This window comes from Dasypus novemcinctus, chromosome X (genome assembly GCF_030445035.2).
Source record: "Dasypus novemcinctus isolate mDasNov1 chromosome X, mDasNov1.1.hap2, whole genome shotgun sequence".
In the NCBI taxonomy this organism is placed as follows: Eukaryota; Metazoa; Chordata; class Mammalia; order Cingulata; family Dasypodidae; genus Dasypus; species Dasypus novemcinctus.
Window position 1 is genome coordinate 83081192 of NC_080704.1, and position 26748 is coordinate 83107939.

Consider the following 26748-nt stretch of genomic DNA (forward strand, 5'->3'; position numbering starts at 1 on the left):
CAACTTGTCCCGATTGTGTGCCTATTCCAGGCCCTTAAGATACCATTGTCTCTGATGTTTCTTTTAATTTTGAAACAAAAAAATTACTCATTAACATAGTTTCATCAGTAGGGTCGCTGCTACAGGTTTCTTCTACACAGCCAGACTCTCTGCTATCAGGCCGAGGCAGAAAGCCTTGAGGAAGAACTGCAAGTCTGTTGAACTGATCAGTTTTTGCACTTTCTGTATTCGTTCAGGTTTTACTTTTACAAAACACATTATCTTACTGAATGCTACTATAATACTTTTATAACTTATTATGCATACTAGTTCTGTCCCGCATATCTCCATTTCTGATTTAATAAAACCCTTTTATTTTAGGACAAAATACACCTTATTAAATTTCAGTTAGCATTCCCACAAACTTTTTACCTTTTTCAATATTTGCTTAACTTTTACATCTTTCATTTTATCCCATGAAGAAAACTAAATTATTCATTTCAATTTAAGCAAGAACTATTTTTTATGAAGAGACTCATAGTAATTCCATTAATCAAGACTTACAATTTTTATTATTAGAGATCTCATTAACACTTTAAACTTAGGTAATAATATAAGCACTTATTTTTGGGAACTTGAATAGAGCTCTTTCAGAACTTTATTTATCAAATTATATCACCATTCAGAGTTATCTAAACATACTGACAATGAACAATAAAAAAAAAAACAATTACAACATGCAAAAAAAATTACAACATACACACTGGCAGTGGACAAACACAAAAGCAGTTCCAAATCTACTAATCTAGAATTACTTTCTTCATGGATTTTAATTTGACTTCCCTAAGCCATACTTGCTTTATGATATCATGCTTGAACAAATTCTGTAGTTTAGATACTTTGATATAAAGCCACTCTAGATCAGCAGCTACTGTAGTAAGGGCAATAATGCGCATAATAGCTGCTATTAATACTCCCATAAACCTTTTTGCATGCTGAAACACTTTTTGTAAGAATAATAGCAAAGCATGCATATCAGGCAAAGACTCAATCCTGATATAAGATGTAATTGAGCTCTTGAAACATTCCCATGCTTAGGGGTGATTGACAACCACTCTTGACATGTTAAATTTAGACATAATTAGTTTTAGAAGGCAGAGCTCTTACAGTGGCTATTATAGCTAACATAGCTACCAGCAAGTTGGGAGCTTAAGGGCAATTCCTCCCTTTCTAGCTGTTGTTCAGCTTCTTGACTCAGATGTTTAATTCACCCCCAGGTGGGAGGTAAAGTTGCCCTAGGCTTCGGAATGGGACCAGCCATGTAGTTTTCAGCATCAGTCTCTCCATCTGTATGCCTGGAGGTTCTGGGTCCCACAGGAACTTTCATTGTCTCTTGGCATTCATGGTATGGCTTTATTAGATGAGCTGGTACCCACACAGGACGTTCTCTGTCTCCTGGGGAAATGCAAGCAAACCCTCTTCCCCAAGTTAATAGCTTCCGAATGGATCATTCCACAAAATTAAGTGTTTTTCAGACAGAGTTTGGGTTTGAGTTTTAGAATTAGTTTGAAAATGCCTTTCAGTTGCTTTCCCTTCCAGGGGTGTTCCAGTTAAGAAAATTAAGAGTGGATAGTGCTTTGTGTAACTGCACCTGCGGAGTCTTCCTGTCTCCCCCCTTTTTGTTTGTGTAGCATGAGTTTAAGGGTTTGATTTGCTCGCTCAACAATAGCTTGCCCTTGGGGGTTATAAGGAATTCCTGTAGTGTGTGAAATACTCCAAGTATCTAGAAATATTTTAAGGGAGACACTGGTATAAGCAGGAGCATTGTCTGTTTTTAGAGACTGAGAAAGACCCATTACAGCAAAGCAAGCTAACAAATGCTGTCCTGTGTGTTGAGCAGTTTCTCCAGTCTGAGCTGCAGCCCAAATGAATCCTGAACAAGTATCTACATAGACATGAACATAATTTTCCAGAGGAGGAGATATGAGTTACATCCATTTGCCACAATGAGTTACCAGTTAGACCATGAGGATTTACTCCCGATTCTGATTATTTTGGATAAAGAATTTGACAGGATGGACAAGTGTGAACAATATCCTTAGCTTGTGTCCATGTTAAAGGAAAACAAACTGAGACCAGCTGCATTCAAATGAGTTAAATTATGAAAATGAATACTTTCTTGTAAAACAGGAGTAACTAATTTATCAGCGGCACCATTGCCTCTTACCAGTGGTCCCGGTAAATTTGAATGTGATCGAATGTGAGTAATAAAAAGTGGACTTTTTCTATTCCTAATTATCTGTTGAAGTTTGTGAAAAAGCTTATAAAGAAATTGGTTTAGGGAAGCGGATTTGGCTCAACGGAGGGCCTCCTGACCCATGTGGTGAGCTGGCCCATGCGCAGTGCTGATGTGCACGAGGAGTGCCCTGTCACGCAGGGGTGTCCCCACATAGGGGAGCCCCATGCACAAGGAGTGTGCCCTGTAAGGAGAGCTGCCCTGTGCAAACAAAGTGCAGCCTGCCTAGGTGTGGCACCATACACTGGAGAGCTGACGCAGCAAGATGACACAACAAAAAGACATACAGATTCTGGTGCCACTGACAAGAATCCAAGCAGACACAGAAGAACACACAGCAAATGGACACAGAACAGACAACGAGGTAGAGGGAGAGAAAAAAAAAACAAGAAATTGGTTTAAATTGGGTTTGATAAGAGCTGTTTCAATTAATTGGGTTATTTAAACAACATAAGCAGAATCCAAAAGAATATTTATGGATTCTGGTATGTCCTGCAAAGCAGTAAGTGCTGCTATTAATTCATCTTGCTGACCGAGAATCTAGGAGTAGGAATTTTCTTAGTTTAATACCCAATATATCCAGCTGCACCACTTCCAGACCCATCAGTAAAGATTGTAGGGGCATCATGTATTGGTTGAGACCTAGTTACATTAGGCAAAAATCTATTGAGTGCATTTAATGAATTGTAATGTATGATTTTTAGGGTAGTGATTATCTATTTGTCCAATATAATCAGCAATGGCTATTTGCCATTGTACCTGGTTTTGGCAGCAAGCCTCAACTTGTTTGAGTAAAAGTGGGAGAATGATATGAGAAGGGTCCTTTCTGTGAAGGGCACGAGTGCATTCACAGTCTTTAAGTATAATCTGGTCCATAAAATCCATATAAGATAATAAAAGTTTTAACATTTTTAGGCAAAAATATCCATTCTATAGTATGATCTTGTTGCATAAGGACTCCCGTGGAAGAGTATAAAGAAGGCAAAATAAGCAACTGCAGCAACTCTTCTGGATTAATGCGTTCAACTTGGGCACTTTGAATTTTTTCCTCTATGAGTTTTAAGTTTTTGTTCTGCTTCTTTCATCAGAGCTCAGGGGCTGTTTAATTAAGAATCTCCCTATAATAAGGAAAAAAGATTGAACAGTTCGTATGTGGCAATGCCCACCTTGGGCCTCAGTCAGTTTATATCTCCTAATTATTTTTGCAAATCATTCAAAGTTTTAATAGAGTCTCTATTAATCTGAACTTTCTGAGGCTTAATTGTAATTTTATCAACAATAGTCCCAAGATAAGAAACGGGAGTAACCTTTTGAATTTCAGGGGCAAGTTTTAACCCTGCTGCAGTTAAGTTCTTTTCTAAGGCTTCATATGCTAAAGCTAATCTGGGAAGAGGGAACAGCACATAATATATCCATGTAATGTATAACGTAACAGGAAGGCAAAGCCAATCTGACTGGATCTAAGGCTTTAGTTATAAAATTTTGACATATGGTGGACCTATCGAGCATTCCTTGAGGAAGATATTTCCACTGAAACCGTTTCATAGGTTCTTTGTTATTGAAAGGCACAGAGAACGCAAATTTCTCACAGTCCTGGGGAGCCAAAGGTATTGTAAAGAAGCAATCCTTTAAATCAACAAGTGGCCAGCTACAAGGGATCATTGATGGTGTAGGCAAACACGGCTACAATGCACCCATGGGTTGAAAGACTGCATTAAGAACTTGGAGGTCCATTAAAAGTAAAAGTCTCCATTCGCCTGATTTTTTCTTAATAGGAAACACGGGGTAGTTCCAAGGACTAAGATTCTTCAATATGCCCCTTGTTTAATTGCTCCTTAACCAATTTATGAAATGCCTCCAACTTTTCTTGAATTAATGGCCACTGTTTGACCCAAACCAGAGAGGCTGTAGTCCACTTAAGAGGAATAGGTTTGGGTGGTCCAAGGAGGCTAGACTGAACAGTGTCCACTATGAAAAATCCAAATCCCTCGTGATTACTGTGAGCTGAGGGGCATATTGGTTCAACATTTCCCTGATGCTGTTTACCCAATCCTAACCCTGGAACATATCCCTGCTTCCACATTAATTGTTGACTTTGTTTATTGTACTGGCCAACCTGGGTAATATGAATTTCAGCCTGCCACTGTTCTAATAGATCACATCTCCAAATATTAATAGGCAATTCTGCAACATACAGCTGCAGAGTGGCAGGTTGCCCATCAGGTGCCAAATACTGAAAAATCTGCACACTCAGTTTCAAATCTCTGGAAGTGCCAGGTCCCACAAAAGAAACAGATGCATCTTGTAATGGGCAAGCAGGGGGCCAATGGTTAGAACTAATGATAGAAATGTCAGCTCCAGTATCAATAAATCCTTTAAACAGTTTGTTCTGAATAGTTACTTCACAAAGAGACAAGATTCTAAAGGTTTTTTCAGTTAAGAATATTCCTGTCATTCCTGTACTTCCAAAACCATCTTTCTTTCGAACTTTCTTACTAGCTCCTATAGAAACATAAGGAAGCAACAACTGTGCTATGCAATCTCCAATACCGGCTTTCCAAGGAACTGAGGTGAACATAACTTGAATTTCTCCTTGATAGTCATAATCAATTAATCTTGTATGTACTCTTAACTCCCTGGGAGGTAAGACTGCTTCTCCTGAGAAGTCCGACCATACCAATTGGTAAAGGTCCTTTTATTCCCATTTTTACACAGACCAGGGTATCCCCTGGAAGCAAGGTAACAGGTTCAGCCTTAGGCATATCTACAGCTGCGCTTTCTGCTGTGGTGGGGGATAAGCCCAGGACACTGCCGAGAATTGGGGAGTGCCAGCGTTGCTCTGCTGAACCGGAAAAGCCCCCTTTTGGAGTGGGGCTGGGAACAGGCCCTGTTGGAAGTTTCCCAACAAGAGGTGCCATTCTTATGGTATTTAGACCAACATAAGTTAGACCAATGGCTCAGGTCGTTTCCGAGCAAAAATATTCTGTCCAAGTGGCACTTTTTTTCTCAGACCTTTTCTAACAATCTTTTCTCATATGACCAATCCTTCCACAATTAAAACGTTTTCCAGGGAACCTCCCATTGATTCTCATCCCTGCCATAGCTTGAGCCATCATTGCAGCATGGTGGCCCTCTGTCCCTACATCCTAGCACAGTTTAATATATCCAGGTAAATCCACTTTACCTTTCATAATCCCTATAGTTTTCTGACAATCCTGATTAGCATTTTCATTAGCCACAAAATAGTATCACCCTCTAAATTATTTACCTGTTTTTTAATAGCCTCTTGTAACTGGATGATAAAGTCAGGGTAGGGTTCTTTAAGTCCTTATAACATTTTTTGGAATGACACCAGAGACTGGCCTTTAACCACTATCTTTCTTTTCCCAGGCTCTTAAGGAACAGTGACGAATCTGTGTGAAGGCTTGATCATTCATCGTTAGTTAATTGCTGATCTACTCCCACCCAGTTCCCCACCCCCACTAATTGGTCCAAGGAACTGGGGATACTATGGGCTCTATTATGAGCAGCCTGAGTCTATGCATGATCTGCCCACCAAGTTTTGAATTGTAAAAATTCTCCAGACCCTAGGGTGATGTGTGATAACGCAGACCAGTCAGGCAGAATCAGCCTAGAGCCTACAGTAAGACCTTGCACTGCAGCATAGATAAAAGGAGAATTTGGACCATATTGTTGCACTACTGCTTTTAACGCTTTCAAAATTTTAAATGGGAAGGGTTCATGGGTGAACTCGTAAACTCCATTCGGGTTTTGAGGTCAACTCTGGGAGCTACTCTTTCTTGTATGGAAACCAGAAAGGTCATTTGAAATGCTTCCAAGTCACCCTCCCTTCTAGCCTGTAAAATGCCCTGTTGTAAAGCTGACAACTTTGGCTGAGCATTTTAAGGTAGGGGAGGGGGAGAAGATGTCGGCAGAGGGGAAAATGACTTTAGCCTAATGTCAGTTAATGAAGGAGGTGAAGGCAAAACAACTTTAGATTTAGTATCATCAAAAAATTTAGTGGGAGGAACTTAATCACATTCTCTATTCTCATTCTTCTCTTCCTCATCTTCTGTTTGCAAGGGTTCCAAAACAGATTTAATAATCGTCAAAGTGGGCAAATAGTAACAAGGAGTGGAACACTTCATATAAGTTAATTTTTCTAACTCTTTTCCCACTTTTCCCCAGTCTCCTAATTCTAAACTTCCTATTGCCAGGAACCATGAACAATATTTTTCTATAATCTCTAAGAGTTCTAAAATACAAGGTTCACTGACCTTAACTCCTCCTGCTTTGAGAAGCTGTTTCAAGAGACAGACATACAGGCAATATTTTGTTGAACTGTCTGTTTCCCATCATAACCCTGCAAAAATACCCAAGTGTCCTTACTTAATGTGGGCTTGGAAGGCCTTCTATACCACTCAGGGCTTTATGTCATTACACCACCATTTGGTTTCACTCCAAGCAACTCTTCTTCCCTTTGAGCCCCACTTTGGGCACCAGTTGCTGTTAGTTCAGCAATTGGTTACCTCAAAGGGAAGCAACTGGTTACCTCAAAGGGAAGGCGATGTAGAACCTAAAGAAATAAAGGACAGAAAGAGAAAGACACAAGAGATGAAACAAAGATGGGACCAGGGGACCTCCAGCTTCTGGAACTGAGAGCCTCGACCCTAGTTTCCATAACATATTTATTTAGGAACTAACAAGCAGCTGTTTATTATGTACAATAATAAGGAACAGGTCATACAAAGTTCAAACGCCTCATCACTCAAACATTTTTTCACGCTGACCAGACGGTGTTCTGTGTAGTCAAGGCCTGGTGTTCCTAAGCCCACAGTTTTTCTTTTTTTTTTGAAATGTTACATTAAAAAATATGAGGTCTTGTCCCCATATACCCTCCACCACCCTCCATCCTACTCCTCCCACATCAACCTCTTTCATCATCATGGCACATTCACAGCATTTGGAGAATACATTTTGGTGCACTGCTGTACCACAAGGATAATGGTTTACATTGTAGTTTACACCCTCCCCCAGTCCACCCAGTAGGCCATGGCAGGACATGTCCAGCATCTGTCCCTGCAGTACCACCCAGGAGAACTCCAAGTCCTGAATATGCCCCCACATCATATCTCTTCTTCCCTTACCCTACCCGCAGCAACTACCATGGCCACTTTCCCCACATAAATACTATAATTTCTTCCATTACTAATCACAATAGTTCCATAATGGAATATCAGTAAGTCCACTCTAATCCTCTAATACTCTATTCCTCCACCCTGTGGACTCTGGGATAGTTATGTCCACTCCACCTCTATATCAAGAGGGGGCTTAAATTCCACTTGGATGACGGATGCAGTTCTCCTGCTTGCAGTTGTAGGCACTCTTGGCTCCCTGGTATGGTGGTTGACCTTCTTCACCTCCCTGTTACCTGGCTGGGGTTAAGTCCAATAAACCAGAGCTAAGCCCACACTTTTTGTCTGCATTATGGAAACATTTCAACTTCAAACCATGTTCCTACCATTTTCCCACAACATCTAGGAATAAATTTAACAAAGACTTGTATGCAGAAAAGTACAAATTACTGAAAGAAATTAAAGCCCTAAATAAATGGAAAGCTATTCCACACACATGGACTAAAAGATATCATTAAGATGTCAACACTACACAAAGCAATTTATAGATTTAATGCAATTCCAATTAAAATTCCAACAGTCTTCTTCATGGAAATGGAAAAGCTAATCATCAACTTAATATGGAAAGGTAGCAACCCCAAAGAAACAAAACAATCTTGAAAAAGAAGAACAAGGCTGGGGGACTCACACTTCCAGATTTCAAAGCTATTATGAAGTTACAGTGTGGTGCCGGCACAAGAACAGACATATAGTTCAACAAAACACAGTTGAAAGCAAAGAAAAAACCCGTACACCATGGCCAAATGATTTTGACAAAGGAGCCAGTTTCACTATAAGGGTAAAGAACTCTTCAACAGATGGTGCTGGGAAAACTGGATATCCACTTGCAAAAGAATGAAGATGGGCCCCTGCCCCACAAAATATACCAAAATTAACTCAATATGGATCAACAACCTAAATGTAAGAACTTAAATTATAATACCCATAGAAGAAAACATAGAGAAATATCTTTAGGACCTTGTATTAAGCAGTGATTCTTAAGACTGTACACCAAACATAAGAGCAAAAGGAGAATAAATTGTACTTCATCAATGTTAAAATATTTTATGAGGGAAGCAGATGTGGCTCCAGGGATTGGGCTGCCATCTACCATATGGGAGGGAGGTCCAGGGTTCAATTCCTAGGGCCTCCTGGTGAAGGTGGCCTGAGCAGAGACCTGGCCTGTGCAGGAGTGCTGGCCTGCACGGCAAGCTGGCACAGCAAGATGATGCAATGAAAAGAGACACATAGGAGAAACAGTAAGAGATGCAGCATACCAGGGAGCTGAGGTGACACAAAAGATTGAGCACCTCTCTCTCACTCCAGAAGGTCCCAGTATCGGTTCCAGTGGTGCCTAAAGAAAGACAAGCAGACACAGAAGAATGCACAGTGAATGGACACAGAGCAGACAACAAGGGGGGTGGGGAGAAATAAATCTTAAAAAAAAAACAAATTTATGACTCTAAGAGTATTATCTAGAAAGTGAAAAACAACCAACAGAATGAGAAAATATTTGGATACCATTTATCTGATAAAGGCTTAATATCCTGAAAATATAAAGAATCCCTACAGCTCAACAACAAAGAGACACACCCAATTTAAAAATGGGCAAAGGACTTGAACAGACATTTATCCAAAGAAAATAAATCACCAATAAGCAAATGAAAAGATATTCATGATCATTAACCACTAGGGAAATGCAAATCAAAGTCACAATGAAAAAAAAAGACTAAAACAAAACCACAATGAGATACCACCTCAAATCCACTAAAATGGCTATTATTTAAAAAATGGAAAAATAAGTCCTGGCAAGGATGTGGAGAAACAGGAACCTTGGGTCACTGTAGAAGGTAATTAATGTAAAATGGTGCAGGCATTATGGCAACGAGTTTGATGGCTCCTCAAAAAGTTAAAAATATAACTACCATATGACCCAGAAATCCCACTTCTAGGTATATACTCAAAAGAATTCAAAGAGGGTCTAAGACAGTTACTTCTAAACCAAAATTCACAGCAGCATGATTTATAATAGCCAAAAGGTGGAAGAAACCCAAATGTTGATCAGCAAATAAATGAACAAAATGTGGTATATCTATATAATAGAATATTACTCAGCCTTAAAAAAGAATAAAAGTTCTGATTCCTACCACTATATGGGCTCAACCTTGAAGACATCATGTGGAGTGAAATAATCCAGACACAAAGGCACAGATATTCTGAACAATAATTCCACTTACATGAAAATCTAGAATATGCAAATACATAGAGAAATTACAGCTTACCATGATTTTGGGGAATTGGGAATGGGGAACTAATGCTTAATGGGTGTACGGTTTGTCTGGGGGTGATGGGAAAATTCTGGCAGATGGTGGTGAGGGTAGTGCAACATTGTGAATGTTTAAGCACACTGAATGGTTATGCTTGGGAGTGGATGAGATGAAAAGATTGTCATATGTTTCCACAATTACAAAAAAAACACACTAAAGATACAGTGTCAATTAGTTGCAACACAAAATCCTGGGCTGTATCTAATAGAAAAAAGGTTCAAAAGGACATTATTGATGTGAAAAATTTGGAATATAGACTGTTTTATATCAATGTTAAATTTTTTTTTTAATATTTATTTATTATTTTTTTAAATTACATTAAAAAAAATATATGAGGTCCCATTCAACCCCACCGCCCCCGCCCCCCACCCCCCCACAGCAACACTCTCTCCCATCATCATGATACATCCATTGCACCTGGTAAGTTCATCTCTGAGCATCACTGCACCCCATAGTCAATGGTCCACATCATAGCCCACTCTCTGTCACGTTCCATCCAGTGGGCCCTGGGGGGATCTACAGTGTCCCGTAATTGTCCGTGAAGCACTATCCAGGACAACTCCACGTCCCGAAAACGCCTCCACATCTCATCTCTTCCTCCCGTTCCCCACACCCAGCAGCCCCCATGGCTACTGTTCCCACACCCATTCCACATTTTCTCTGTGGACATTGGATTGGTTGTGTCCATTGCACACCTATGTCAAGTGAGGGCTTAGATTGCACATGGGTACTGGATGCACTCTTCCCGCTTCTAGTTGTAGACACTCTAGGCTCCATGTTGTGGTGGTTGACCTTCTTCAACTCCATGTTAGCTGAGTGGAGTAAGTCCAATAAGTCAAAGTGTAGGAGCTGAAGTCTGTTGAGGCTCTGGGCCTGGGTGTCATATTATCAGTCCAGAGATTCAAATCCCCTACATATATCTTAAACCCAGCACCAACTACAATTCCAATAAAGTAGCATGCAAACCTTGTGAAAAGAGATCCCCTCTGAGTCCATTTCCATCACGCAGAAACACCAGCTCCAAAGAAGGGCCATCTGTCATGGCAGTGAACCCCTTCTGCCATGACCATAGAACCCGTGGGTCTCTTTATCCCTCAAAAGAACCAATACCTGGGGTTGTATCTACCTTATCTGTCTCTTAGACTCTGTTCAGTTGTACATAGGGGTATTCCTTCTGACAACCTCCAGACTCTTTTTTAGAGACTCACAGCCTTATAATCTCATTTCTCCTTTCCATTTCCCCCTTACATTAGGTCAAACCGCTTCCCGAAGTCGTGTTATTATATGTAGACAGGTATATTCTGCTGTTCCGCATTGAATCTTTGATTCAAGGTCATTTTCTAGTTGCTTCTTCAGCTGGTATGTGGTAGTGATCCCTCGGTGCCAGGGAGGCTCATCCCCGGGTGTCGTGTCCCACGCTGGGGGGAATGCATCACATCTACATGCTGAGTTTGGCTGTGAGAGTGGCCACATTTGAGTAACATGAAGGCTGTCAGGAGGAAACCCCCAGGCACAATGCTACTCTAGGCCTTGTTCTTATTGCAGGTGCATAGGCTCAAAAGTGTAGCCATTAGTATCAAGAGTCCACTGTTGGGCCCTCCTTCCTTCCTGGTTCTTGCCGTTGCACCTGGAGGATTGCCGCTGCTCTCCCAGGGCCCACAACAGTGACCCCCCAGCCAGGAGCCCAGTACCCCCCCAGCTGTTGTTTTTAATTGTTTCCACTATGAGTATATATAGACATTACCATATACTCTGGGCATATGCCCTGTATAACTCCCTGTCAACCATATATATCCTGTCAATAACATCCCATATCAGTATTCCTCCGCTGCCATTGTTGAACCACTCTGTGATCCAAAACTTCCCGTAAAGTGAATCCCAACATAATGCCAGCTTCAGAAGAGTCTTAGATCACCAAAATTCATATATACAATATACAGTATTTCCCCAGATCCACCATAAAACCTTTTCCCTTCCACAGCAATAATCTTTTAACTTATTCATATCATATTTCCTGAAACTGATGTACAGATTCCGAAACTATAGTTTTCAAACAAGGTAACATTTGTGCTTACTATGTGGTCCATACTTTAGGTTGTACAGTTTTCTAAATTTTTTAGTTATCCTATGTTTTGTCTCATGGTTTTCATTATTAGTCTGTCGTCCCGTATATGTTTTTGGTGTAATATTAGCTGTTTTATATTCATCCTCGTGTACTCTCACATAACTCCTCTTTTGCCCCCTTATTTACCTTTGTTCCATCCATTGCACGTCCATTTTCCCCTCCCCTTAGGGCCCACAACGCTTGCCAATCTAATGCCCTGGGAGCCGTCCTTTCTCACGAGAGATACAGTTCTCTCTATTCGACGGCATTAGTCTTCCCCAGGATATGGGTCCACCCCACCCAATGGTAGAACCCACCTTGGCAAAATGAGCCTTCAGCTATTCCCTCCAGAGTCCGTCCCGCATCAGACCATACCCCCTGAGCGTCCTAACCAGGTAACCCTCCTACTTATACTTTGATACGTTTTACTCAACATTTAGTTCTCAATGAACTTCTGGCACTCTCCCATGTTTGTATGTTGCCCCTCCCTCCCACCTATTTCTTGGACCATATTACCCCTCTTCCCATCCCCAGCCCCCCTCAAACCCAGAAAACCCCACCCGAAGGTAACCCCTTGCCCCCATTTTGTCCCTTCTTTGTGCTCATACTTACCCCCAGCTCATCACAGATTCCACCCCTACAGACATTAACTCACAGGCTTCCTCCACCCCCCGATTTCCAGTAAGCCACTTTTCCAGACTCTAGCTCTCTGAGGCAGTTAACTTATTTCATATCATTGAGGTCATATAGTATTTGTCCTTCAATGTCTGGGTTGCTTCACTCAACATAAGATTCTCAAGGTTCATCCATGTTATCACGTGCGATGGTAGTGTATTGGTTCTTACAGCTGAGTAGTATTCCATTGTGTGTATATACCACATTTTATTGATCCACTCATCTGTTGATGGACTTTTGGATTGATTCCAACTTTTGGCGATGGTGAACAATGCTGCTATGAACATTGGTGTACATATATCGGTTTGTGTCCTTGTTTTCAGATCTGATGGGTATATACCCAGCAGTGGTATTGCTGGGTCATATGGCAAATCTATGGATAATTTTTTGAGAAACTGCCAAACTGTCCTCCAGAATGGTTGGATCCTTCTGCATTCCCACCAGCAATGGATGAGTGTTCCCCTTTCTTCACATCCTCTCCAGCATTTGTATTCTACTGTTTTTTTCATGGCTGCCAATCTTATGGGAGTAAGATGGTATCTCATTGTAGTTTTGATTTGCATTTCCCTGATAGCTAGGGATTTGGAGCATTTTTTCATGTGCTTTTTAGCCATTTGTATTTCTTCTTTGGAGAAGTGTCTGTTTAAATCTTTTTCCCATTTTTTAAATGGGTTGTTTATCTTTTTGTTTTCGGGATATATGAGTTCTTTATATATGCAAGTTATAAGTCTCTTATCAGATATATGGTTGCCAAATATTTTCTCCCATTGTGTGGGTTCCCTTTTTACTTTCTTGACAAACTTCTTTGAGGTGCAGAAGGCTTTAATTTTGAGGAAGTCCCATTTATCTATTTGTTCTTTTGCTGCTCGTGCTTTTGGTGTGATATTCATGAAGCCATTTCCTATTACAAGGTCCTGTAGATGTTTCCCTACACTGCTTTCTAAGGTCTTTATGGTCTTGGCTCTTATATTTAGGTCTTTGATCCATCTTGAGTTGATCTTTGTATAAGGTGTGAGATGGTAATCCTCTTTCATTCTTCTACATATAGCTATCCAGTTCTCCAGGCACCATTTGTTGAATAGGCCATTCTCTCCCAGTTGTGAGGGTTTGGTGGCTTTATCGAATATTATATGGCTATATACATGAGGTTCTATATCTGAACTTTCAATTCGATTCCATTGGTCTATGTGTCTCTCCTTATGCCAGTACCATGCTGTTTTCACTACTGTAGCTTTGTAGTATGTTTTGAAGTCAGGAAGTGTGATTCCTCCTATTTCGTTTTTCTTTTTCAATATGTCTTTGGCTATTCGGGGCCTCTTTTTATTCCAAATAAATTTCATAGTTAGTTTTTCTAGTTCCTTAAAGAAGGCTGTGTTGATTTTTATTGGGATTGCATTGAATGTGTCGATCAGTTTTGGTAGGATAGACATCTTAATAATATTCAGTCTTCCTATCCATGAACAGGGAATATTCTTCCATTTATTTAGGTCTTCTTTGATTTCCTTGAACAATCTTGTATAGTTCTCGATGTATAAGTTTTTTACCTCTTTAGTTAAATTTATTCCTAAGTATTTGATTTTTTTATTTACTATTGTGAATGGTATTTGTTTCTTGATTTCCTCCTGATCTTGCTCATTATTGGTGTATAGAAATGCTACTGATTTTTGCGCATTGATCTTATAACCTGCGACTTTGCTAAACTCATTTATGAGTTCTAGGAGCTTTGTTGTAGATCTCTCAGGGTTTTCTATATATAGGATCATGTCATCTGCAAATAATGAAATTTTGACTTCTTCCCTTCCAATTTGAATGCCTTTTATATCTGGTTCTTGTCTCAGTGCTCGAGCCAGTACTTCCAAGACAATGTTAAATAGGAGCGGAGACAATGGGCATCCTTGTCTTGTTCCTGATTTTAGAGGGAAGGATTTCAGGATTTCGCCATTGTAAACAATGTTGGCTTTAGGTTTTTATATATACTCTTTATCATGTTCAAAAGTTTCCTTGTATTCCGATCTTTTGGAGTGTTTTTATCAGGAAGGGGTGCTGTATTTTGTCAAATGCCTTTTCTGCATCTATAGATATAATCATGTGGTTTTTTTCTCTCAATCTGTTTATATGGTGTATTACATTGATTGGTTTTCTTATGTTGAACCATCCTTGCATACCTGGAATTAATCCCACTTGGTCATGGTGTATAATTCGTTTAATGTGTTGTTGAATACGATTAGCAAGTATTTTGTTAAGTATTTTTGCGTCTAGGTTCATTAGAGAAATTGGTCTGTAATTTTCCTTTCTTGTGGTGTCTTTGTTTGGCTTTGGTACTAGGGTAATGTTGGCATCATAGAAGGAATTAGGCAGTGTTCCTTCTGTTTCGATTTTTTGGAATAGTTTCAGCAGGATTGGTGTTAGTTCTTTCCGGAATGTTTTGTAGAATTCCCCTGTGAAGCCGTCTGGCCCTGGGCTCTTCTTAGTTGGGAGATTTTTAATGACTGATTCTATCTCTTTGCTTGTGATTGGATTGTTAACATCATCAATTTCTTCTTTCGTCAGTATGGGCTGCTTATGTATTTCTAGGAATTTGTCCATTTCCTCTAAATTGTCATTTTTGTTGGAATATAGTTTTTCAAAGTATCCTCTTATGATAGTCTTTATTTCTGTGGGGTCAGTGGTGATATCACCTTTCTCATTTCTTATTTTGTGTATTTGCATCTTTTCTCTTTTTTTCTTTGTTAAGTCTCGCTAAAGGTTTGTCAATTTTGTTGATCTTCTCAAAAAACCAGCTCTTGGTCTTGTTTATTTTTTCAAGTGCTTTCTTATTTTCTATTTCATTTAGTTCTGCTCTTATCTTTGTTATTTCCTTCCTTCTTCTTCCTGTTGGGTTACTTTGTTGTTGTTTTTCTAATTCCTTCAAATGTGCAGTTAATTCTTCAATTTCTGCTCTTTCTTCTTTTTTGATATATGAATTTATGGCTACAAATTTCCCTCTCAGTACCGCTTTTGCTGCATCCCATAAATTTTGGTATGTTGTGTTATCATTATCATTTGTTTCAAGGTAGTCATTGATTTCTTTTGAGATTTCCTCTTTGACCCACTGTTTTTCTAAGAGTGTGCTGTTTAATTTCCAAATTGTCGTGTGAAGTCTGGGTCTCTGTCCCTTGCAAATTTCCAGCTTGACTCCACTGTGGTCAGAGATATTGTTTTGTATGATGTCGATCTTTCTGAATTCATTAAGCCTTTCTTTGTGGCCTAGCATATGGTCAATCTTGGAGAATGTTCCATGTGCGCTTGAGAAAAATGTATATCCTGCTGTGTTTGGGTGTAATGATCTATATATGTCTTATTAGATCCAGCTCTTCTAATATACTGTTCAAATGTTTTGTTTCTTTAGTGATTCTCTTTTGAGATGTTCTGTCCAGAGTTGATAGTGGTGTATTAAAATCCCCCACTATAATTGTAGATGCATCTATTCTTTCACTTAGTTTTTCCAGCATTTGCCTCACATATTTAGAGGCGCCCTTGTTAGGAGCATATTTATAATTGTTCGATCTTCTTGACAAATTGTCCCTTTCACTAAAATATAGTATCCTTCTTTGTCTCTCACAATTGTTTCGCATTTAAAGTCTATTTTGTCTGATATTAATATAGCTACTCCTGCCTTTTTTTGGTTGTTGTTTGCTTGTATGATTGTTTTCCAGCCATTCACTTTCAACCTCCATGAGTCTCTGGGTCTAAGATGTGTCTCTTGTAGGCAGCATATAGATGGGTCGTATTTCCTTATCCAGTGTCCCAGTCTGAATCTTTTGATAGGTGAGTTTAATCCGTTGACATTCAGTGTTATTACGTTTAGAGAGTTATTTATGGTAGCCATATTTTGGTTGGATTTGTGTTTGTTATATTTTGTTTGTATTATTTTATTTTCCCCTTCTATTTTTGTCTTTCTTGTTGCTTTTACACTCTCCTCCATCTCTGATTGTCCTGTTTTTTCCTTTCTTCCTGCAGAATTCCCTTAAGAATTTCTTGAAGGGGAGGTTTCTTGTTGATATACTCTTTCAGTTTCTGTTTATCTGTGAATATTTTGAACTCTCCATCATTTTTGAATGCTAGTTTAGCTGGATAGAGTATTCTTGGTTGGAGATTTTTTTCCTTTAGTACCTTGACTATATCATACCACTGCCTTCTTGCCTCCATCGTTTCAGATGAGAAATCAGCACTTAATCTTATGGAGTTTCCCTTGTATGTGATGGTTTTCTTTTCTCTTGCTGCTTTTAGAATTTTTTCTTTGTCTTGACCATTGGATAATTTGACAAGTATATGTCTTGGGGTGGGCCTGTTGGGGTTTATGACCAGTGGAGTGCGCTGTGCTTCTTGGATATGTACATCTGTCTCTTTCAGTAGATTTGGGAAGTTTTCATTCATTATTTCCTGCAACACTCCTTCTGACCCCTTTCCCTTCTCTTCTCCTTCTGGAATGCCTATAATACGTATGTTTGAGCGTTTTGCGTTATCATTCAGGTCCCTAAGTCCTATCTGGATTTTTTCTACCTTTTTATTGACCACTTCTACTATCTGTTTGATTTCCAATGCACTGTCTTCCACATCACTAATTCTCTGCTCTGCCTCTTCTAGTCTGCTGATATTTGCTGCAAGTGTATTTTTGATTTCTTGAATTGTGGTGTTCATTTCCATCATATCTGTTATTTTTTTGCGCATGTCTGCAATTTCCCCTCCAAGTGTTGTCTTCACGCTGTTAACCTCTTTCATTACTTCATCAAATTTGTCGGTGATAAATGTTCTGAGATCTTTCATTGCTTGTGCGAAGTCCTGCCCCCCTTCCTGATTTTCAGTTTGTTGATTGGATTCAGCCATGTTTTCCTGATTACTGGTTTGGTTTGTAGATTTTTGTTGCTGTCCTGTCAACATTTTTTCTTTGACGGGTTTAATCAGTTCCTTAGCTTCTTTGTCTAGTCTTGGAGATTAATTAGCTGTTGTTTTTGCGTGAGTGTTATATCTTCTCTTTGTCACTTTGTTCTTCTTATTCCAATTTCTTATTGCTAGTTAAGCTCACTTTAAAGGAAAGTATTAGTGCTGGGGAAAGTCAATTGTGTAAGGAAGGAGAAAGTGTGAAGTAGTATTGGTGATATATGTTTACAAAGCAACAATATGAGTTCTGGGAGGATGGAGGTTAGATCATGTAAATTGTGTAGAGTTATAGTACCTATAATGAGGTAGACGACTGAATATGGGAGGAATGTGGTACGTACTAAGAGGCTATTGTTTTCGTGAGAGAGGGAAAGAGAAAAGAAAGGTAATAGTTTCAGGGACGAATACCAGATGGAAAACTAAACAAAGGTATTAGAAATTAAGAGTTAGACACTTTGTGGGTCAAAGAAAGGGAGATGGAATATAGGAGAGATAGCAGATGGTGGAGGATATCAAGTTGTAGGGGAAAGGGGATAGTGTAGATAGGCTAAATCTATTCACAGAGAAATGAGGCAGTGGAGGGTGAGGAAACCCAGCAAATGTGAGGTATTTCCTGTAGGACCTATTGTATTGTTAAGGTAAAATAGTATAAGAAGAATATTGGGGACAAGAAAGAGAGGGTTAAAAAAAAAAAAAAAAAGAACAACAACAACAAAAAAAAAAAAAATTAAAAAATAAAAAATAAAAAAACAAAAACAAAAAACCAAAGAACAGAAACCCCGCAGCCAGGCTCGGCTGGGCTCGGCTGGGCTCAGCCGGGCCCGGCTTTCCCGCCCGCCGCCCGGCGCGGCGCAGCGCGGCTCGGCTCTCCCGCTCGCCACCCGGCGTGGCGCGGCTGGGCTCGGTTGAGCTCAGCCGGGCTCCTCCCCTCCGCCCGCCGCGGCTCAGCCGGGCTCGGCCGGACCCAGCTACCCTGGCCGCCGCCCGCTGGGGCTCCGCGCGGTGCTAGCTGTCTCGGCTCCACCTACCCAAGGAGGGAATCCTCCACACGTAGCTGGGATCTCCGTGTATATTTCACAGATGGATCCTCTCTGTTACCTTCCCTCCAAATCGATGTCCAGACACGTCCGGACCAGGAAAACTCCCGAAACAGCCGGTCCCAAAGAGTCTCCGACGCCTCCCAGCCAATTCCCCCCAGGAGCTAGTAACCGGGAAGTTCACTCAGCCGCCATCTTGCCTCCCCCTCCTGAAAAGTCCCAATTTATATCTTATAGACCAGTCCTTTCCGTTACCTTCCCACCAAATCGATGTCCAGACACTTCCTGCCCTGAAAAAATCCTGAAAAAGCCTGGTCCCGGAGAACCTCCAGCGGTGCCCAGCTGCCTCTTCCCAGGAGAGACGGCAAGGCAAGCTCACTCAGCCACCATCTTGCCGGAAGTCCCAATGTTAAATTTCTTAAACTTGATAATTATACTTAAGGTGGCTACATTAACTATGTATCATTGTTCTTAGGAAATGCACATGAAAGTATTATGTGTTCAAGGAATATTATATACACAATAGAGGGAGCAGAGGTGGCTCAAGCGTTAGACACCTCTCTCCCACACAGGAGGTCCCAGGTTTGGTTCCCAGTGTCTCCTAGAAAGAGAAGACCAGCACACAATAAACAGACAAAGCAAATGCAAACAAGGGGGAGGGGGGAGAAATAAATCTTTAAAAAAAAAGATATATGGATAGATGTAACGTATGGATAGATGGATAATAGAATGACATGGCAAATGTGGCACAATGTTAAAATTGCTGAATCTGTGTATTGAGAGGGAATGGTGGAGTTCTCTGTATGGATTTGTATTATTTATGCAGGTGTCCTCTAAATTTAAAATTATTTTAAAAATAAGATGTTTAAGGAAAAAAAAAAAAGTCAAGAAAATATTTCCCCAATGGAGAACTTCAGAAAATTAACCTTCCAAGGTAGACTTTTATCCAGAAAAGTAAAAATATCCACAGAAATATGCAGAAAAAATAGAAGGGGGAGAAGTATCAAAATTAGGTTAAAGCCATAATTAGGAAATGAGCAGCAAGGTTTTGGATAAGCATGAAAGGCTGAATTTTAAATTGATATCACAGAAAAGGAAAAAAAGAATGTGGAAACCATATAGGATAAATTGTTAACTATAATGAGGCACATAAAAAGTAGTTCTTTCTGTAGATATAGCCAAATCTGGGAATTTGCTTTCTTGGTGAGCTTAGACTTGAGTGGGGAGAAATTTATAGATCCAAACCAATTACATAAGATTTCATATATTCTATGATCAGCCACAGATGCAAGTCCCACAGAAAAGAAAATGGAGGAAGGGGGATTTATAGAGATAATATATTTGACCTATGACAGGAGTTAGCAAATTCCATCTGTAAAGGGCCAGATAGTAAATACTGTAGGTTCTGTAGGCCATACATATTCTGTCACAACCATTCAACTCTGCCATTGTAGTGCAAAAGCAGTGACAGACAATACATGAATCATCAGGAATAAGCCTGTGTGCTAATAAAACTTTATAAAATAAGCAGCCACTGCATGAGCCACAGTTTGCATAGTGCTGTTCTACTAACAATCTGGACATCCATACCTTGTCAGCAATAAAATTTGCAGAAGCACTAGTGGATTAATAGGTATTCTTGTTGTTTTCTACTTGTTATGAAAAGAAAGTAATTTCATCAGTAGTATCTGCTACCTGAAAGTAATGTTTGTGGGGGATTCCAACTGGGACACTGGGATCTGCATAGCAGGCTACTCCAGACCCTCAAATGCAACAGCACCTGAATTAATATTCTGTAAGATAACTGGATTTTCAGTTGTGACTTCTACTCGATTCCTTTGTTTGGTATGGAAAAAAGTATAACCTCATAGAAATTGTCCAGCAAAAACATCATGGAGGGGAAGAAGACAGTAATAAAAGGTGAGATGAGAAACAACAATACATACATAGTGAAGGACTACGTGGGAGGGAATTAAAGGACAGTCCAATCAACGCAGTCATCCTTAAACGTCAGAAGGGGCTGCTCTCTCCTCTGCGTAGGATGAGACAGTCGCCACGCAGCTAATAAAGCGCTCAATTGGAACTTTATTCAAAGTCTGAGTCTGGTCAATATTGCTAATCTATAACATTTGGAGGCCCCAGTGAGACTGATCAACATCTCCCGCTCCAGTGGGGTTGATCTCCTCAGACTCAGGGAGACGGGTACATTCTGGGGACGAACCGGTAGTCTAGGGGAAGGCCTCGGAGACACGTTCCTCCGCCCTGGACGCGACCCGGCCCTGAAACTTGTCTCCACCTAAATTCTATCTGGAGAGCGTCAGGAATTCCTGGGCCCAGAATCAGCAAAGGGGACATCCCTAGGTGAGTCTGTTTTCTGGAAAACCTCTACAGAGTCTGTGGAATGTGGGAAATGGATCTGCTGAATGCAGCAAATAGATCCCACCCACCGGTCAGAGTGAGACGTCACCCTTGACCTCGGTTCAGGTTGTCTGGTTTGTCTTTCCATCTGTCTTTAATTGTTTTTGTATTTCTGTTCTGTGTAATTTGTGAAAAATTATGAGTCAACTGTAAACTGTATGTTTCTGCTAATGTGTTGTAATTGTTTTGTGTTTGTCTCTTTATTCAATGTCACTGTATATTTTGATACCTCTGGATGGTAATAAAAATTAATAAATAATTTTTTTTAAAAAAGAGCTCTATTCAAATGGCCAAATATAAAATAAGCGCTTATATTAATACATAAGCTTGAATGTTAATGGGATTTCTACAATAACAAAAAATTGTAAGTTTTAACAAAATTACTTTGTTATTTCATTAAAAAATAGTTCCTGTCTAAATTGAAATGAATATTTTTCTTCACAGGATAAAATGAAGAATGTAAAACCTAAATGAATATTAAAGGTTAAAAGCTTGTGGGAATGCGGACTGAAATTTTTCGGGAAGGATATGTTTTGTCCTAAAATAGCATGGCTGATTTTCATGAACTCTTGGAACTCAGATGCATGTGGCAAGTTGTAGAAGGTATTGTGGTAACTTTTTAAGTAAGGGAATGTGTTCTGTGAAAATAAAATTTGTCTTAAAATTATAAATAATTATAAAACAGTTTAAGGAAGCATTGTTTAAATTAAAGTATTTAAATGGTTAATTCCAAAAAGTCTTTATTAAACAAAACCTGACTTGATAACACTACTGATAAAAAGTAATTTTATAACAGGAAAACTTGTTGGTGGCCTAGCCTCCCCTGCCAACTTGCTTCTAAAAGACTGGTATTACATGCTACTAATTATTTAAAGTAAAGAAAAGTTCATTATTTTAACAAACTTGTTTAGTATTAATGGCAATTATATGTTGTAGAAAGTTTGCCTGGTAACTTAGTATGTGGGATATATGGAATGTGTTTTTATTGTTAAGGAAAAAGGAGATGATTTTGTCCTAAGATAAAATGATTAATTATTGGAAAGAGTAGAGTGTGGGACAAAACCTGAATGAAAGACTATAGAACTTTGTAGAAGAGAAATTCTTATGATTAAATTTGAGTAAGATTTGATGGGTCTGTCTATAAAGTTTTAAAAGGTTTAGTATCAAACAGTGTACTGATGCAAAGTTAAAACTGTTCTTTCTCAAAGTCTCTCAAGTCATTAGTGTCTTTTAGTAAAAGTTTCCTGAATAATCAATATACAAAGAAAGTCTGTTTTATAAAAATAGCTTCTTGTGCTTTAACCTCATTTCCTCAGTGTTTGAAGAAGGGTCTTATCTCTTTTAAAAGAACAATATTCTAGAAATAAAATCCTAAAAAGTAGTTTTTTATTTCAAACTAACTGTAAATTTGTTCTTTTACCCTAAAAGAAAAATTAAAGTAATAGTTAAGTTCATTTAAAATGTTATAAGTTGAATAAAAGGTGTTTAAAAGTGTTATAAAATTAAAAAGTGAAAATTCTTTAAAAAGCTCTATTCAAATTGTTAAAAATTAAATATGCAGTTATATATGTAAATAAATATTCTTGGAGCCCAAATTAAACTGAGCAAGATGAAAAGACTTATAAAAAGAACAAGCTGAGATCAGGGGGTCTGGTCTGCAAGTAATGACTCCTTAAACAACTTTATTTTCTACATGTGGCATTATATATACTCAAACTATAGAAATAACAAGCAGTGTAACTACACATTAACGAGACTCATAAATTAAAGAACTTATCTCAAAGTACAAAGATTCAGTATTCCTTTCAAACTACAGTGTGTTTACTCGTATTTCTCCCTGCCCTGGACAGCTCTATCCTGTAAATAAGTAAACCAACCTGCCTCAGAGACCTAGAGACTAGATGATAGGCTTACAGGAAACTGGGGGGTAGAGGAAGGACGTAAGCTGACACCTACATGGGTGAAATCTATGATAAGCTGGAGGTAAGTATTTGTACAAGGGAGGGATAAAATGGAATAGGGTTAACCTTTGGGTGGGACTTTAAGGGACTGAGGGGGGCTAGGGATGGGAGGATGGGTAATATTGTCCAAGAAATTGGGAGGAGGGAGATTGTCAGGTACTTGGTTGAGAGTATAATGCTGAGAAAACCTTTTCAAAAATATAAGGAAAGTTACCTGTTTAAGATGCTTAAAGGGGATAATCTGACGCAGGACAGGCTCCTAGGGAATATGTGAATGCTCATTTTGCCATAATGGGTTATATCATTAGATAGAGACCCATATAATCAGAGTGAAGGTATACCCACATCCTGGGGAACTGATGCCCTCAAATAGAGGGAACTGTATCTCTCAAGAGAAATGGTGGCTCCCAAGGCATTAGGGCAGTTGAACATGTCAAGCCCTCAACACTGTTGCAAGTATCTCTGAACATGGCCCTTCAAACAATGAAGATTGACAGTCACTGTGGTCCCTAAGGGGAGGGGGAAAGAGGTATTGAATAGATGGAACCAATGTAAATGTGTGGGCAATAGAAGTGTTACACAAAGAGTACGCAAGGATGGATATAAGACATGTAAAATTACACCAAAAATATATAGGGGCCAATAGGCTAAAATGTAAATCATACTGTAAAACATAAGATAACTAAAAATTTAGAAAATTGTATAGTCTAAAATATAAAACAATGTAATCACAAATGCTACCTTGTTTGAAAGCTATTGTCTCAATATCTGTACATCAGTTTCAGTAAATATAGTATGAATATGTAAAAAAGATTATTGCTGTGGAAGGGAAAAGGTTTTATGTTGGACATGTGGGAGTACTGTATATTGTATATATGAATTACTGTGATCTAAAACTCTTGTGAAGATAAGCTTAATAATTAGTAAAAAGAAAAAGGAAAAAGGTAGGACGTAGACACTGAGGAAAAGACGGAAGTAGTTGCCTTGCCAATTTGCATACTGGGCAACACTTAATGCAGTGATGGAAGATAAAACATCAAAAACAAAGCTTTTTAATTTTTTAATTTTTTGATACCCCAATTTATTTTTACCGTAATTTTTCCAAATTAATATTTATTCTATATCTAACCTTCAAACTCATCGCTATATTCCATTTTACTATTAATGGAACCTGACAATATATTGGGCATCACTTTTCAGGAAGTTTTGGATCACAGAGAGGTTCAACAACTGCAGTGGAGGAATACTGGTGTGGGATGTTATTGACAGGGGACACATAGTTAGCAAGGACTTCTACAGGGCATATATCCAGGGTACATGAAAATGTTTGGATATTTTCATAGTGGCTACAATTAATAACAACAACCGGGGGAGTGCTGAGTTCCTAGCCAGGGGAGCTCTATCGTAGTCCTTAAAGGAACAGCAACAATCCCCCAAATGCAACGGCAAAGACCGAAAAAGAAGGAAGGTCCAATAATGAGCCCTTGATACTAATGACTATGCTTGTGAGCCTGTGCACCTGAAATAAGAACAAGGCCCAGAGCTGCAGGGTACTTAACAGTTACCTCCTGAGAGCCTCCATGTTGCTCAAATGTGGCCAGTCTCGAAGCCAAACTCAGCATGTAAATGCATTGCCTTCCCCTCAGCATGGGACATGACTCCCGGAGATGAGCCTCCCTGGTGCCAAGGTATTACTACCAAGTACCAGCTGATGATGTAACTAGAAAATGACCTTGAATAAAAGGGTCAACTTGGACCAGCAGAATATCTCAGTCTACATATAATAACAAGAGTTAAAAATGCTTTTTGACCTGAATCAAGGGGGAAATGGAAAGGACAAAGGAGTTTATATGGCTGAGTCTCCAAAAAGAGCCAGGAGGTTATCAGAGGGGTGGCCCTTATGCACACCTCAGTAGAGTCCTAGAGATAGATAAAGTAGATAAAACCCCGGGTATTGGTTCTTCTGAGGGCTAGAGACCCACAGGTTCTATGGTCATGGCAGATGGGAGTTCAGTGCCATGTCATTTGGTCCTTCTTTGGAGTTTGTGTTTCTCTGCGATGCAGCTGGACTCAGATGTGATCTTTTTTCACAAGCCTCTCCTGTTACTTTGATCAGAATTGTAGTTGGTGCTGGGGTTTAATATATACCCAGGGGATCTGAATCTCTGGACTGACCATAAGATAGCCAGGCCCTGAGCCTCAACAATCTTCAGCTCCTACACTCTGGTTTGTTGGACTTACCCCACTCAGCTAAAAGAGAGTTGAAGAAGGTCAACTGTTGGGAGCAGTCAATACGAGTATACACTGAGTTCAGCAATGCCAGCAGCATGGCCACCAGAGCGGAGCCCACTTCCTTATTCTTCTTCCTCCCCACTCCTTTGTTCTCCGTTCCGCCACTGCCCAGGCTGATAAGGCAGTACACAGGTGCAAGGCGTGAACCTGAAGTCTGCCTTCCACCCCAGCAATAGCAGCCACCAATCCCTAAACCCTGCCACCTACCCTAGCAACAGCGACAGCCAATCCCTAGCCTCCTCCTCCTCACCCACCACTCCTCCCCTTCCCAAGAGTATATATGCTTTGTTCTGGCAATAAAATTTTGCAGCTTGATCCTCACCCTGTCTCGCTGTCATTCCTCGCGTCTCCTGTCTCACCATTCTTCTCCACGCAGCCACGAGCCCCCATTCCTTGCACCGCTGGCCGGGGCATTCACAGTCAAGCACCACACCATGAAGCCAAGAGTGCCTACAACTGAAAGCAGGAGGATTGCATCCAGCATCCATGTGGAATCTAAACCCCCTCTGGATATAGATGTGAAGTGGACACAACCATTCCAAGGTCCACAGGATGAAGGAACAGAATATGGATTAGAGTGGACTTACTGATATTCTATTCATGAACTACTGTGATTAGTAATCGAAGAAAATGTGCCATTGGTGTGGAGAAAGTGGCCATGGTGGCTGCTGGGGTTGGGGAATGGGAGGAAGAGATGAGATGTGGAGGCATTTTCGGGACTTGGAGTTGTCCTGGGTGGTGCTGCAGGGACAGTTACCGGATATTGTATGTCCTCCCACAGCCCACTGAGTGGAACATGGGAGAGTGTGGGCTATGATGTGGACCACTGACCACGAGCGGCAGCGGTGCTCAGAGACGTAGTCACCAAATGCAATGAATGTCTCATGATGACGGGCAAGATTGTTGCTATGGGGGGAGGAGTGGGGTGAGGGGGGTGCAGGGTATATAGGGACCTCTTATTTGTTGAATGTAATATTAAAAAAAAATGAAGACAAGAAAAAAATTAAAAGTCAGAAGGACATACATATCACTCCTATCACCTGTGGCCTCTTCTTTCATATCTGAACCTCCCCTTAAGAATGGACCTCAGGGAAGCGGACTTGGCCCAGTGGTTAGGGCATCCATCTACCACATGGGAGGTCTGCGGTTCAAACCCCGGGCCTCCTTGACCCATGTGCAGTTGGCCCATGTGCCGTGCTGATGCGCGCAAGGAGTGCCCTGCCACGCAGGGGTGTCCCCACGTAGGGGAGCCCCAAGCGCAAGGAGTGCACCCCATAAGGAGAGCCACCAAGCGCAAAAGAAAGTGCAGCCTGCCCAGGAATGGCGCTGCACACACAGAGAGCTGACACAGCAAGATGACGCAACAAAAAGAAACACAGATTCCCGTGCCACTGACAACAACAGAAGTGGACAAAGAAGAACATGCAGCAGATAGACACAGAGAACAGACAACTGGGGCAGGGGGGGCAGGGAAGAGAAATAAAATAAATAAATCTTAAAAAAAAAAAGGAATGGACCTTAATAAAAAGTGACAAGGACCCCAGAAGGAGGCAATTAAGTTCCAA

General features: G+C 40.1%; 1 long non-coding RNA gene across 7 annotated transcripts in view; it reads right to left on the minus strand.

Annotated features, from left to right (window-relative positions):
* LOC111765414 (uncharacterized) overlaps positions 1-26748 on the minus strand; it is a 72418-nt gene that overhangs the window by 29932 nt on the left and 15738 nt on the right. Inside the window, exons 7-8 of one of the 7 annotated variants that reach the window (XR_011647961.1) lie at positions 25506-25639; positions 8727-8803 (exon numbers count right to left, since the gene is read on the minus strand). The exons of 5 other annotated variants lie outside the window; for them this stretch is intronic. This is a non-coding gene — a long non-coding RNA (uncharacterized lncRNA). The remainder of the gene's footprint in view (positions 1-8726; positions 8804-25505; positions 25640-26748) is intronic. One more of the 7 variants, XR_011647966.1, reaches the window with a different exon arrangement.